The following is a 15351-nucleotide window of genomic DNA, read 5'->3' on the forward strand; positions in this document are numbered from 1 at the left end:
CAGATTTTAGTTTGTTTTCTTTTGAGTATAGCAATCTCAGTTTGTGGACTAGACCGTTTTTTTTAAATTTCAAAATAAAATTTTCAATATTTAGTATCATTGGAAAGGTAATTTAAAGCTGTGTCTAACCGTGTATTAAGTTTTGTAGAATATGACAATTTTACGTTTGTAAAATCGTGTGCCATTTCGGTTTCGGACGGTCCAGTTATATTAAAATATTTTGGGAAACATTTATTACCATTCTCAGATTCTTTCTTATTAGACTCTTTAACTCATTATTTAAACACGGTGATGTTATTGAGGCAAGTACTAAGTACTTACCATGTTCGCTTACAATAAGTGGTTTTTACATACAAATATATTTTTGTTTTCCTTTTTCTTTTAAACACAGTTGGTAAATGTGCGAACAAAAAGGCAAAGCCGAAAATATGTAAGTACTACTATTTCAGATTAAAAGTAAGTCATTACTAGAATCCTTAATAGTATTGCTTAATAGTTGTCATTGAAAAGTAAATTATTAAGAAAGTATAATACATTAACAGTTTTATGCTGGAATCGTACCTATCGTTTAGAAATTACAATTTTAATAATTTTATTCAAAATTCTCCCACTGTGCCGCATTGAAGAATTCTTCTATGCGGGTATACACATGTATAGGTGAACATGTAAGTAAGTAAACTTACGTAGTACATATAAACATCTTAAGTATTTTAAAAATCGCAACCATGACCAGTGAAATTATTTCACTTGTTTATTTATTTAGTTCGCTGTAAGTTTGTCTGTCTGTCTGCCTCTCTATCACATCAGACATATCAATTTCATCTTCATTTTTATTAGTTTCTGTTTCTATTTTATTAAATTAATATGATTTTTATTTCATTTTGTATCTCACTTAAACTTCAGGTGCTTCAATTATTATTTTTAATTTCTATTTTTTTTCGTTAAGAGTGGCGTCAATTATAACACCTTAATGATTTAGAGTTTTAAAATTACAAAAGAAAAGTTTTTTTGATATAAAAAGATTAATGTCAGTTATTTTTTGAATTGTATGAAAAAAAAATTAAGCCAAGTTTTATATGAAATACCGTTAAATATATTTAAGGTTCATATGTGGTACAATTTTATGGATTTTTTGTGGCAAATAATTGTTTAAAATTTTGAAAAAAATATAAGTATGTTTCTTGTTTCTTAAGTCTTTTGATTCCTAAGTGAAAATTTCACTTTTAGAGTTTTATTTTAACAAATACAAATTTTTGGTAATGAGATTTAAATTCAAAACTTAAAATCGATAATTTTACCTCCTAAGACGTCTGAAATTTCATTAATATCAGACTTATTTTCGGCATTCTCTCATCAGTATTTAGAGATAGAGTTTTCACCTCTTTTAGGACTTTTCCTCCATAATATGCTTAATTCTAGGGTCTTCTGAAATCCAATTAATTTTTACAAATTTTACATTCAATGCGAGACGATATGTAGGAGAACTATAGGCATGAAATGGGGTCTTAGTCCTATTATTAGAAATTGGCTTTATAAAAGTGTAATTAGACCAATTCTAGCTTATGCTTCAATAATCTGATGGACTGCTTTAGACAAAAAGTGCAATATCAACCTACTACAGAGAGTTCAGCATACATGCTGCTTGGGTATATAAGTGTTGCCATGTGTACTACTTCAACCAAGTCTCTGGAAACGTTGCTAGATATTCCACCCATTTAAACATATTTAAGATATGAGGCGGCGCTTACAGCCGAACGGCTCTTTACTTTAGGCGAACTGGCCAAAAGCGGTTATAGGACACGTCATCAATGTATACTGGACACATTGAAAGGTTATACACAATCATCGGACGTGCGTGATCGTATACCAGACACAGAATATGTCGGAGACTTTGAAACGCTGATCCCAAATAGAATGTCTTGGTCAAGCGGAACATTAGAACAAATACCAGTAGGAATCCGTTGTTACACGGATGGCTCTAAATTGGGGGATAGAGTGGGATTGGGGTTCTATATTGAAGACCCAGAAACAGAAATATACCATCGTTTACCAAATCACAACACAAGCTTCCAGGCAGAAGTACGCGCAATAACGGAATGCGTAAATTGGATTAGAATAAATATGGCGCCCACAGCGCTTAATATATTTACCGACAGCCAGAAGGCAATTAGGGCGATATCAAGTGATAGAACTAAATCTAAGACCGTATTGGATTGTAACAAAGCTTTAACTGAATACTCTACCAGAGGTAAGGTTCACATCATATGGGTACCAGCCCACTCGGGTGTAGTCGGTAACGAAAGGGCGAATGTAATAGCTTTAAAGTGTAGGGAGCTCGAGGCAGTTAACTAAAAATATGGGTAAGAGAATCCTATAAGGCCTCTTGGAATAATGATTCAGTGGGTAGAACCACGAAGATCCTATGTGGTGACCCTGATGAGAGCAAGACGAAAAATGTCCTCAAAATGAGCAAGCCTGAAGTTAGTATGATGGTACGTATTCTGAGTGAACACACAGGATTACGAACACATCTATGCAAAATTGGACGTGCGGATTCAGACGTATGTAGAGCATGTGGAGAGGATAGTGAAACTCTGGAGCACTTTTTTTGCCACTGCCAGGCATTCGTCGAAGTTAGATCCAAGTATCTTGGAAGTGATGTTATTCCGGAAATAACATTCCTGACTAACACTGATTGGAATATTCTTAGGAATTACGTTCAGAAAACGGAGTTTCTGAACACTGAAAAATAATTCATTCAGTTCCCTTTTTTTCATGATAAGGAGCGCACAACAGGCCCGATAGTGGCCTAGGTGTATTTCTTCGGATTTGATGTAGTATACATCCTCCTAACAACCTAACCTAACCTACATTCAATGCTTAATTTTTGACATAAGCTATAGTTTGTGCAGTTAACAATAACGAATTAAAATGTTTGTGCAGATAACAATAACAAATTAAAATGTGCATTGAGCACCCGTATTGGTATTGTACAACAAAGTACTTTTTTAATTTTCCAAATTTTGATGAATGACAAATTTTATTATGAATAAGTTTTTTAATATTTGTTAAATTACATAGTTTTGTTTGTCTGAAACATTTCATGAGATTTTAAATTTCAAGTATGTATGTGTCTTAAGTCTTTTATACAGATTTACAGTTTTAACACAAACGTACACACACAAGCAGACATAAACTATGCAAGTTTGTTTCTTAAGTCTTTCGTTTAAAAACGTGAAAAAATAACAAACGAAATTTCTAATAATCGAAACCGATCATTTATTCATAATCAACAACAAAAACAAAAATATGCAAATTACATCAACAACAGATGCCACCACAATCATGGCCAACAAAAAAAAAGCTCATTTGTCTTAAATTCAAAGTCATTGAAAAAAAGCTAAAAATTTCATCTAAAGACAACAAAAACAAAACCAATAAAGAGAAATAAATAAAAAAATAGTAAATACGAGTAGGCAAACTAAAAGAATTTCACCACACTTTCTTGTTTTTTTAACATTTCAATTTACCACTTCTTTCAGTGTTACGCCAGCTTATTGGCAGTTTCAACTGCCATTCCAGCTAACATTAACTCAAGTCAACAGTTTACAACGAACCGTGCTTGAGTTAACAACGTCTTTTTCCCCAAAACAACAAGTGGTAAGACAACGCGGCTAAAAGTTAAAAAAAAAAATTCAATAAAAGAGAATTGAAGAAAAAAAAATAAGTTGCGTGAAACGAACAACCGGCGGTTTTAAGTTACGACAACATAAAATAAAAGATAAGAAAGCAAAGAAGATAGAAACCAAAAAAAAAAGAAATGAAAAATTAACACCAACAAGTGTATAAAAAAGAGTAACTAGTGAATGAGAGAGTGTAAGTGCATAATACTTGTAATACTCATATCTGAGAGAGTGTAATTTAATACTTGATCAATAAAAGAAGAAAAAGTAAAAGAAAAAGAAGTAAAAATTACAATAAAAAAAGTGTTTAAGTGTTTGTGTACTAAACTTAAAAGTGTATTTGTTCACTATGAAAAGTGAATAAACAACAACTTAACTACTCTCTATATCTTTACCTGAATAAGTATCTATCTCCTTTATCTACTTGGAGCACTCTTTTTTTTGTTATATGAATAAGAGTGCTTACTTTTTTGTTGTTGTTTGTGTCTGTGTGTATGGAGTAAACGCAATAATAGTTACAACAAATACAACATCGCAATATTGGAGTGCATGAATGGCGTGGATTTATCAACTTTAAAACTGAAAATTGTACGTGTGTGTTTAACTTGAAATGAAAATATTTTAAAGTTATTTCAAAATACTATGGACTTACATACTTAAATATTTTTCTTTACGCTTACATACGAGGGCAGACAAAAAAATCTATTTGAAAGTAAAGGAAATTGCATAATTTAGTTTAATAGTTTAAGGGTATTATGAGTTCGGATTGATGTTTTGCTGAATTGTGTTTTCATATATTGATTTGAATATGAAAAACGGGATTATAGACCGAGCTCTACAGAATTTGAAAGAGTGATTAATTTTATAAAACAAATCATTTTTGATACATTTAATCTTAATTTAAAAAATTTTTTTGAGAATATACTTTAATAGAGGTTATATAGGTTACGATCGATTATGATCCGATCCTCATTAAATTTGATTTGAAGATTTTTAGTTGTCTTAAAACTTCTTTTTACGTATTTTATCTGAAGCAGAACTTATATGGGTTTTAAGGTCAAATATTCCAGGAGTTCACTTTTACATATTTGTTTAGGAGAAATCGTAGATCGATATTTTCAATACTAATTTAAACTTGGACCAGAGCTCTGAACTCGCCAATTGACCCAAGTCCCTAAATAAGTCGAATATGGGTTGTTTCCAAAGCTAGACAATGGTAGAGAAGATGTATTACCGTCTTCTTTTTATCCTCATTTTGACAACTTCTTTGGTTACTAAGAAGATAGGCGGTGGATCCATGCTGGGTCACATCGTTCTAGAGATCGAGCTATTTCACTTGACCAACGAATTTGAGCATTAGATTGACAAATTTCAATAATGTGTCTTTTTATGGCAGATAGTGGAACCCCACAGATTTGGACCACATCTAGTTCACTTACCATGGTTCCAGCTTTTGCCAAGGTATCAGCAATATTAGTGTCATATGTAGATCCGTCTTCTTTGACCCATATAAGGATAATGTTCGAATGTCTCGCCATCTCGTTCAGAAACGATGGGCATTCATGGACAAGTTTTGGTGTGGAGATAATACCAATCAGGGACTTAATACCCTGCTGGATATCCTATAGTATGTCAGCCAATTTGACGCCCTCTTGATCGCTGATATTGCAGCTTGGAGGATACTATAATCGTCATTGAGTATAAATGAGATTTTACTCACAAATTCTTCAATGAAGATGCCTTCACCAACTCCTTCCGTTGTCTTGGTTCCGTCTGTATACATAAGGAAGCAATTTGTAGGCAGAAGGACGGATTCTTGAGACTCTAAAGAGATGATATTGGTTCTGCCTCGAAAGAGACGGTTCCGGAATGCAGTAATCAACGACAGAGTATCAACAATTTTCGCATGACCCCTAAAACAAGTGTTGCCATTGGTGGGGGCCAGTTAATCATAGCAAGCAACGCCTTTGTTAGAGTTGTTCTCATAACACCGGTAATGAGAAGACGATCTAATAACATTTTCAAGATGTATGAGCTGTATGAGGCTTTTTCAATCGCGTACGACAACCCCATACAGCATTATTGGCTTAACCACAACCTCAAATAGGCATTTAACATTTTAGGGATTTTTACCCTAGTGCGTATTAATGACCTTTCTACGCACATAAAGAGCCCTTATAGCCTTTGAGGTTCATACTCCAAGATAATTTTTTATCTAAGATAACGCTCAGGTATTTCACGCTATCGGAAAGCGAAAAAGAAAAGGAAGGGATCTGGTATTTTACAGAGAATAACAGAAGTTCCGTTTTACCCGGGTTTATGCTGAGACTACATTCAAAGCTCCATGAGCTAAAGGCTTGTTCCAATCTTTGAGACATAGTCTCAAGGTGATTTCAAAGAGAGTGTAGTTTTACTAAAATACCGTTAATGGCCAATTTATGTATATAATAGAGGAGATAGTCCGCCTCCTTGAGGAGTACCTAGTACCGCTTATTTAGAGATACAATTATCCTATTTGTAAGTAAACTCTCCACAAAATAATATTATTGTCGTGTTTAACCATTGATTTTAAAACAAAACATCTTATTCTGATGGTTTTTGGTTTCATTTGCAATAAACAGTTTTTGATCTTCTGAATACTTGTAATTCTGATCAATTGCTAATTACTAAAAGATGCTATCTTAAATTAAAAAAAAAATAATTTTCAGTTTGCCCTCATATGTATACATATAGCTAATATAACAAAAAAAACTTTCTTTTTTATTTCTCCCTCTTTCTCTCTTACCTTTCATCTCTCTACTCTCTGTACCATTAACTACATACCAGGTCTTTTATAACTTTGCACCACTATTTATGCAAAAAAAGAAATAAATATGAAAAATTAAAGAAAAAAAAGTATGAAAAAAATCATGTGAATGGATTATGTTGTTTTTGTAAATTAAAAATATCTCCCCAGTTAAACTTATTGTTTAAACTGAAAAAAAACATGTAAAGTTTTTAAATTAGAAAAAAAAAAAAAATAAAACGAATAAAGAAAAATTAAGACTAGTGCAAAAAGAAGATGAAGACAAATATGAAAACTAAAGTGCATCCATTATTCATTGCATCTGAGTAAATTCTATTTGAAATTTAATTAAATTTTATACAATAACAATTTTGTGCTAAATATATTTTTTTTTATTTTAGAATATAAATCAAAGCAACTGAGAAAAAACTAAGAATTTTTATGGAAAAAAAAAAAATCAAATATTAACATGTGTGCTAGTGTCTTTATGCATTTAAATTTGCTTTAAAATGAGGTTACATTTTTATTTAAAATTCAGTTTTTATATTTAATTTATCAGCTGGTGATAACTTTGTAATTAAATAATAAATATTTATTTTTTTCACAAAACAGTTAATTTTATAAATATTTATAATTAAAAATTCTTGATTTTTCTTAAAATACACTTTGTTTTGTCATATTCTAATCAAAATATTTTGTGATGTTAATTTGTGGGCTTTACTTTTATAATTTTTTATGTACCAGAAAATCTAAAAAAGTATAATATTATAGAATTTTTTCTAATTAAAAAAACTCGATTAATTTATATTAAAAAATTAAATTTTTAACTTTCTGATCCACCCTACTCTGGTTTTTTTTTTGTTAAAAACGGATTATATTACACAGGCCAACAAATTTTTAATCCAGTGACCAATGTATACATTTCTACAGGATTGAGCCTATCTCCATCGCATCTGGAATTTGAGATATCGTGCCCTAAATTTTGAAAATACGCCATTTTTGGCCCAAGACAACTTTAGTTATAAAATGTTGTATGCCATCTGAAAGTCCATTCTATCAGATTTAAAATAGGGCCTTAAGGTTTGACATATCTTTTCTCTTTATCAAGTTATCCTCGCATATAATAAATTAACAAAAGCTGTATTTTCTCGTACATTTCGCATACATATACATAATTTTACCAAAAAATGTTATACATTCCAACTTTTCAAAATTTTTCGTATGAAATTACTTTTTGAATTGTTTAAAAATCTGTTGTATTTTCCGTCCATCAACTTCAACGATTGGAGCATCTTTTGATAGGTGTGGATCCAATATTTATGTTTGTTATAAACAATACTTACAAAGCATAATATCTTTCGCACTATAGAAGTGCAGGATATAAATACCATAGTATAACGCAAACCATGAGTTTTCAGGATATTGATGAAGATATCTAGAAGAATAAAGAAGATATGTCAGACGTTAGGACTTTATTTTAAAGTTGAACAGAATGGACTTTTAGTTGGCATACTACATTTTAAAAATGAAGTTGTCTTGGGACTGTTATAACGTCTCAAAAAGAGCCAAAAATGGCGTTTTTCAAAGTTTATGACTCGATATCTCAAATTCCAGATGTGATGGAGAAAATCTGTTTCGGATTTAGCACGGCTCAATCATTTAGAAACGTCTAACTTAGTCTCAAGGTTTCGACGTTTTTCATATATACGTACATTCACTCCTTGAGGGAATTCCAATTATCTCGATATCCCGCTCGATGCTTGATTTCGTTCCACTTCATCAAAAGTTATGTTTTAAGTTTCCGCTTCCAAGTATACACTGGTCTTCCGTCTGATTCCCTGCTGATTACAATCTAGGCATTTCTTGGCAATATTATCGTCTGGTTTATGGAGGTTGTAACCTATGTATGTATTTCTGTTTACTTATTTCCGTTCTAATAATCTGCTAGTTTGTCTCCGTCTAGAGTCGGTTGTTGGATATTGGTAAACACCAGAAGGAATTTATTGAGAAATACCTGAAGACATTGTATGTCATGTTCCAAGTCTCGCATCCATATAACAGAATAGATTTTATGTTGTAATTAAATAATTCAATTTTCATTTGTTTCGAAATATTAGAAGATTTTCAAACCGGTTTTACCGTGGTAAATGCGTACCCTCAATATTTTGATCGCATACGCATAGTTTTTTATTACTATTGAATCTTTAAAAATTAGTGATATAGAAGACATACATATGTATCGGCATAATCTAGATACTCCAACCGTCCTTGTACCCAGGGGATGAAAAAGACCACCGTGAAATAAGGCCGTCAAGGCAGGTGTTGTCGTTAAGCACTCGACATTCGTCCTTATAAGTCCCATATTACAAAATAGGTCATATCATCAGTCATCTCAGATATAGAATCATGGTCAAATGGAATATTAGAGCTAACGCCCGTTGATATCGACTGCCATACAGATGGGTTTAAGCTGGTAGTTTTACATTGAAAACATAGAAACAGAAATATATCAGATCACAACACAAGCTTCCATGCGGAAGTCCGTTAAGAAATAAGGCACAGACAGATGTAAACATATTATCCGAGAGCCGAAAAGATTAAGGTTAAGACAGTCTTAAACTGTAAAAAAGCAATAACAGACTTTTCTTTCAGTAGTAAGCCCTGGGTCATATAAGCACCAGGCCATTTGGTGATTATTATTAAAGAAGAAGCTAACTTACTTGTTATCAAGGGCAGGAAAAGCTTGTTTGTGTCGATGTTCTCGTAATTTGAAGACAGTTTTGAATGGGATCCTATATGAGTAAATTATGGTCCGATTTCCTCCATTCTTTACGTTGTATTTTCTAGGCGCATAGAAATGTCTCAGATTTCATTTCAGTATACGTACATAGTTATGACTACTGAAACCCATACATTTGTATGAATCGTAAGTGAAATCGGGCACCAATATTGCTCATATTTAATAGCAAACAAATCCTATCAATAGAAAATACTTGTGGAAAATTCAACTCTAGTTCTTTTTGTTTTTTCCAACAACAACAAAAAAAACCTATTAAAACTAGTTTTAAAAAATTCCATACCATTGTCATTTAATTCAAATTTATATTATTATAAAATTATATCATGGCAGGATTGTAAGAAAATTAGATAATTCAGTGGCATATAATTATGAATTTACAAATAATTTTCTGATTATGTATATCATTGTATTAAATCGGTATTAAATTATATAGAAAGCAATTTTATTTTTTGCCACAGCTCAAGTCTGGAAATTAAATAACTCATGGAAATCAAAGACACGGATATATACAAACTACGAATATGATCATCTCTCTATAGTGAACTGAAACTTGTATTTATTTTTTTTTCTTCTTTTCCATTGCCAGTCAGTCAGTCAGTCACACTTGTATGTAGCCTCAATTTTCACCATGGAATAGGAGCGAAAGAAACCTGGTGGCAAAAATAGTAATTTACGAGTAGTATTTCTGTATTTGTTTGTTAGTGTCCACCAACAAGAACAACAACAACAACTGAAACTATTAGTTTTTGTATTTTTTTATGTTTTTAGTTTTTAGGTAATGAGCTTGAGGAGTTTTAAAGAAAAGGAAAAAATTAAAAAAAAATCTATATTGGTTGCACCAAATGCTAATAAATCTTGTTTTATTTATTTATACATTTGTAATACACTTGACTGTTTGTCTGTCTGTATGTTTATTGCCAGTTCTTGTATATTTGTATAAAAATCAACTTATTTTATTGTAAGCAAGATCATGGTCATGATCATGATCAGCTCAATTCAATTTAACTTAACTCTTAGCCAAAGAGAAGTGGCCAAAAGAAATGTTTATTTTTTCTTACATATAATTAACAAAAAGATACTTGTACTTACATAGATACTACTGACACTCACTCCACTTAGAATGTGGTATATCGTCAAGGTTATTTGTATTTAATGATGTTGCTGATGATAATGATCACCATTCATCTGCCATTGCCGTATACTGTGAGTTGGATTGTGAGCGAGTGCGGAGCTGAGCTCCTCCTGTGTGTGTGTGTGTGTACTTGAAAATAGAAAGACAATGTTAAAGAAAAATACAAGAACATTAATTTAATGATAGTTGTTGATAATGGTCATGGTTACCATTGGCGAACTGACAAAAAAAAAAGTAATTTATATAAATATGTACAATTTTGTTTTGTATTTCAAATATTTATGGTACAAGGTTTTTTCTTCTTTCTTTTCAACTCTGACGGCAGATAGATTTCTTAGATAAAGAATATTTTCAGGGTTTAACTTGCAAATAATGTAAATTATATAAGATTTTTCTCTTTAACAAAGATAATTAAATTTATTTTTTTGTTATCTCTCAAAAAATTGTCTTTATATGAATTTGTATTACTTATAGAATGTAAATTAGTAGGGTTTTCTTCACTAATAAGTGTACATTTTTAAAAGACATTTAAATTTGGAGTTGTTCAAAATTTTATTGCAAGTTGTGTAATTTTTACTTTGTAAGAAAGTGGGTTGAAGGTTAAACAGGCAATTAGCAAAGCAACATCCGGTGTTAAATAGATTTTTATTTTGTTTATTTTGAGAAAATTTTGCAGAGTTGTATTATTCAAATTTAAATAATGTTGTATTGTTAACAGTTTTTGCTAACTAATTATACCAATTTACACACTGATTTACAGCTATTTACAACTGCTGGCTAGTTTTAATTGGTTGATAGAATGTATAGAGATGTTAATTATATACAATTTCTTTTAAAACACCTGCCTTCAACTTGTAATTGAGCTATTGTAAAATATTCCACGATTAAATGTTTGAATAAATGACTAAAAATATATTTATTTGACGACTATACTTATATAATTTAAAATGTTGGCAAAAACTTCTCTATTGTATAGATAGAAGAATTACGCCTAGTCCACTATCGCGCCTATTGTGTGCTCCTTTAAATGGAAATGTTAGTAGCAAAAAACTTATGCTTACATACATATGTATGTATGTTTGTATACATACATATATGAAGTAATTTTCCAATCAGGAAGATATATCTGGAATAATATGGCTCTTAATTTCGACGAAAGCCTGTGTTGCAGAGTTTCATTGTCCTCTCCACAGACATTCGCCTAAATCCGATCGTTCAATTTTGTAGTTGTGACCGTAAACCACTTCGAATACGTAGAATCGTACTAACCTTAGAAATGCTCATTATTAGAATGCTTCTCGTTCTACCCTCTTTAGAGTTATTCTTTAGGATATTTGTGGTTCTACTCCTTATTTCATTATTCTAAGTGGCTTTATGTGATTCTCTCGCTCATAAATACAATTGAGTCCTCGTTGCACCTAATGGTTTTGTATTTGGCTGGTTAACTTCTGTTCTCTTTAAAGCAAATACATTTGCTCTTTCTTTGCCAATTTCCTTATTCTTACCTCGAGTATCCTGATTCTTACCTCTTGGGGTGTATTTGGTTATTGCTCAACTCCAGTTCAATACGGCCTTTGATTTAATCTTACCACCTGATATTGCACTAAGTATTGAAAACTATTAGGAATCTCACTATTTCAAAATGTAGTTTTTTCACACGTTTAATAAAATATTTCATGTTAATATAACTATTATCATATTCCTCTCCACCTTAGGATATGTTACCGTGATGAACTTCCCTCATTGTAATTTCAATCTGGGGGAAAAGACGTGCTACCAGTACTAGTAATCTGCCGAGACTATAAACTGGTGGTGTCAAATCTATCCTCGGCCTTTTTAACATGTTCAATCGTGTCCTAAAACATATTCCTCCCCCCTCAGGGTATGTTATCTTGATGAACTTCCCCCATCTAGGTGAGACTGCAATCTGGGGGAAAAGAGGTGGTACCGGGACTATAAACTGGTGGTGTCAAATATATCCTCGGCCTTTCCTTGGAATGATTGTTTGGGTCGAACCAGAAAGCCATATAATCTTGTACTACGGGAACCGGTAGCTCACAGGGCAGAGTTTGTAATGACCCGGTTATTGGAAAGGTACCTGCGGGGTGCAAGTGGTGGCTGTGGTTTAATCCCAAACTCGCGAGACACGAATGTTGGTTAAAATACTGATACACCGATTTCGGGATAGTTTCGGGGCTGAAAAAAACAACAGATACTCCACAGAGCAATGACTGTGGTACAAAATTTGGAAATGGGTCGATGCGAAATAAATAAGAACCGGAACGACTCAGGTGTATATGGATTTAGTCCAAACCCGTAAACTCATATGAATGTCTCGGATGTTTTCTCTTGAATGTGTCCTATAATTTAGAAGTTTACTGGATTGAATGGTGATGGATGTATGGTATATTGTTCGGATGATACCATAGTATTTCCTTCTTTGTCTTGGTATTTTCAGGCTCGACTCTGTTCACACCTGACTTAACACAGTGTGTTTTCTGTAAGAACTTTTCTTTAGCTTATTTTCGTATTTCGATCTATCGATTACGTCTCGAAGTGCTGTTGACGAATCAGCAGGGTCCATCATACATATATATGGTTGTAAACGGATATGAAGTTTTTGTGTCTCGGAAGTTATGCAACGGGACAGCAATGGACAAGAGATTAGACATCTCAATTACTTGACCAAAGTGATTGTACATGGAAAAGCAGAACAATGTTTGAAAATTGCCACCTGCGTGTAAAACACACAAAGGGGTGGTGCTGAGTCGTCAGCAGCTCACCCAGTGGTTGTAAAAGTACCTCCGTGAAATAAGGCCATCATGACAAGTGTTTACGCAAAGCATTTCGACTTATTACAATATTCCATAAATCTCACGAAAGGTTAATATGTTTGGGGTAACATCATATGCTAAGGTATATTTTAAGATGAGTTAGACTTACGATAACTTGATTTGATCCAATTTATCTTGAAGTTCATCTTACATCGTAGGAAGAAAATTAAAAATGAATCACTTTTTTAAGCTGTCATCCTTTTCTGTGTATATCAATTAGAACCTGAGTATTAGAAAATACAAGAATATATAAACATACATAAGTTTGTATGCAAGTATGACTGTAATGTCAATCTAGAGAAAACTAGTTACGCATTTTTGGTCAACCATTAGCCTAATTTAGCAAAAACTTGAACATATGGAATGGACACCTCAATGCATTAGTTAATTTCTAGTTTTATTTAAAACTAATTAACAAGAAAAAAGCAAACCAAATAAATAAACTTCCTCAGTACTCTTCAGCTTAATAACAAATTAAAGTAATATCTCAAAGAAATGTCCTAATTTAAGTCAGGGGAAATCGCATATTTCCCAAATTAGCCAACTTTAGTAATTAATGTATAAACAAATGCAGTTTTTAGACACACACATACTTACACTTATTACAGTGATAAGCAAAAGTGTAAAAAACATTACACACACTTGATTTTTTATATTTACTTTAAAATTACATTCACCTACATAGGATTTGTACAAAAAATATATAATAACATTTTATAAATAAAATTTGTGAAAAAAAATCACATGTTTATTTTAAATCCGTTTGGCTTTAAGTTGAATTGCAAAAAAAAAAAAAAATAATAAGAAAAATAAAATGTTGGCAACAGACGGACACATAGACCGACAAACAATACTCGTAATAAACCTGTCCATCAACTTTTTCTTATTGCAATGTTGCTGTTGCTTCTTTTCTTATGTGGCTCTATGTTGTTTTTTCCTTGCAACTCTTAACGGACGCACTTGCAAACAAAAATAAAATTGGTCATCAAATAACTGCAACAACAAGATTATTTCAAAAGTTGCCATTAGTGTGTGGAAAACATTGCAAATGTGCCACAATCCAAACAAACAACAGCCTTCAGCCAACAAATGAATACCAACAAAAACATGTGGCATTCAAATTTTTGATTATGATTATGTGCCATTTTTTGGTTCCATTTAAAATAAAATTCCATTTGCTGGCATTAGCCAAAATTATATTTGAAAGATTTGAAACATGTTACGAAAATCGTCAATAATATTAAAACAAAAATATTGATAAAGTTCCGTTTCATTTGTGGGGTCCCAAACTAACCTCTAAACAGTTATTAAAATTTCGAGGTCTTTGACCTAAAATGTTTGATTTAAGATAGGCGTTCAAAATTTTAAAATTTATGTTTATGAAATTCAGAGTGTTAAATTCGGCTATGACCGAATATTCATAAAATAAAGACTATTTTACTCTGATGTAACTTATACAGGGATTATGTGGTCCTCACCTAGGATATGACAGTGTCAAATTTGTTGATTTCAAATAGCAAACCTCTTGAAAGCTTGGTTGGTTTTTCAGGCTGTGAAAGATACAAGCGCGGTTCCTTTTGGTCTCTTTATAGGTAGATTAAAAAAGACAAATAGGAAAAGAGGAAGTAGTAGTAGATATTAAGAATTAAAAGACGAAGAATGGAATTTGAGACAGAGAGTCTTAGAGTACCACAGAAGTGATCAATGTCTGAGTCGGACGTAAACAGTACAGTTGCCTGTAGAATGCCCGTGTCCTCATTACCATACGAGTACGGTATTTGTATGTCTTGGCATTCTGAGACTGTCCGGCATTCCTGGACTAGTTGCGATGTAGAGTCCCTTGATAGCAGCTTGCCGTTAAAGATTAGGATATCTCTGTTCGACATCCTATGAAAATAGAGGATTTTTATGACTGATATCTCGGCCTTAATTGGACTATAATCATTGCTGATTCTGAAAATAAGCCTGATTCCAAATTCTAGAATGAAAATAGCTCCCTCTTCTCGTTCTCCTCGTTTAGAGCCATCCATGTACACAGATAGGCTTCGTGGAGAGCGACATTCCTCCAGTTCCTTCACTTTCTGAGATGACGAAACCAAATTTTCTCTGAAGGAAGG

The 15351-nt window shown here is 32.3% G+C and overlaps 1 protein-coding gene across 6 annotated transcripts in view; it reads left to right on the plus strand.

The window, feature by feature from the left end:
* Positions 1-3616: 3616 nt before the first annotated feature.
* Positions 3617-15351, plus strand: part of LOC119608685 (flocculation protein FLO11) — a 58647-nt gene continuing 46912 nt past the window's right edge. For all 6 annotated transcript variants that reach the window (XM_037963193.1, XM_037963194.1, XM_037963195.1 and 3 more), the window contains exon 1: positions 3617-4271. The gene's annotated coding sequence lies outside the window, so the exon portion shown is untranslated. The remainder of the gene's footprint in view (positions 4272-15351) is intronic.

Source organism: Lucilia sericata, unplaced genomic scaffold (genome assembly GCF_015586225.1).
Source record: "Lucilia sericata isolate MDLA Ls3-8-SP2 unplaced genomic scaffold, ASM1558622v1 Contig000870F_arrow, whole genome shotgun sequence".
In the NCBI taxonomy this organism is placed as follows: Eukaryota; Metazoa; Arthropoda; class Insecta; order Diptera; family Calliphoridae; genus Lucilia; species Lucilia sericata.